We start from the raw sequence: 905 nt of genomic DNA on the forward strand, positions 1-905 counted from the left end.
TGCATCAACTTCCAGAATACCTGCTACCTTGCCTGATGTCATCCTCTGAGTTGGGTTTTGATGCTCATTTGCAGCCATCGTCTCAATAAGATTGTACGCCTCAGTATAGCTTTTAGCCCATAAGGTGCCTCCAGCTGCTGCATCGAGCATGGGCCGAGATTGAGCCCCCAAACCATTATATAAACCAGTGATTACCATCCAATCCGGCATTCCATGATGTGGACATTTTCTCAACATTTCCTTGTAGCGTTCCCAAGCCTCGCACATAGATTCTGTAGGTTGCTGCGCAAACTGAGTGAGAGCACTCCTCATAGCAGCAGTCTTTGCCATTGGATAAAACTTCACCAGAAACTTTTGTGCAAGATCTTGCCACGTAGTGATTGACCCAGCTGGTTCAGAATGTAACCAATCTTTAACCTTATCCCTCAGTGAGAATGGGAAAAGCCTCAACTTGATAGCCTCATCAGTCACGCCATTATACTTAAAAGTGCTGCAGATCTCGACAAAATTCCTTATGTGCATGTTGGGGTCTTCAGTTGCCGCTCCTCCAAAAGAAACAGAATTCTGCACCATCTGAATAGTGCCCGGCTTGATTTCAAAGGTGTTAGCTTGAATAGCCGGATGAAGGATGCTTGACTGAATGTCATCAATTTTAGGCCGAGAAAAATCCATAAGAGCTGGATCAGCTTGAACAATATGATCTCCCATGTTTACTGGTTCTTTCTGCTCAGTTCCTGAATCCGAATCCTCAAAATCTAACTTCTCCGGTGTATCAAGAACTTCGTCTTTCTCCTCAGCTGTATCTAAGGTCCTCTTGCGAGCACGAGAACGAGTTTGCATAAACGCACTAAAGTACCTGAAACACAATCGAAAAGAGTAATTAACTACTACGTCCTAATCACTGA

General features: G+C 44.2%; 1 non-coding gene across 1 annotated transcript; it reads left to right on the top strand.

The window, feature by feature from the left end:
* Positions 1–208: 208 nt before the first annotated feature.
* Positions 209–315, top strand: LOC141675653 (small nucleolar RNA R71). Its single transcript, XR_012556295.1, has one exon. It is a non-coding gene; the product is annotated as a small nucleolar RNA R71 (small nucleolar RNA).
* Positions 316–905: the final 590 nt, after the last annotated feature.

The sequence above is a fragment of the Apium graveolens genome, chromosome 7 (genome assembly GCF_009905375.1).
Source record: "Apium graveolens cultivar Ventura chromosome 7, ASM990537v1, whole genome shotgun sequence".
NCBI lineage: Eukaryota > Viridiplantae > Streptophyta > Magnoliopsida > Apiales > Apiaceae > Apium > Apium graveolens.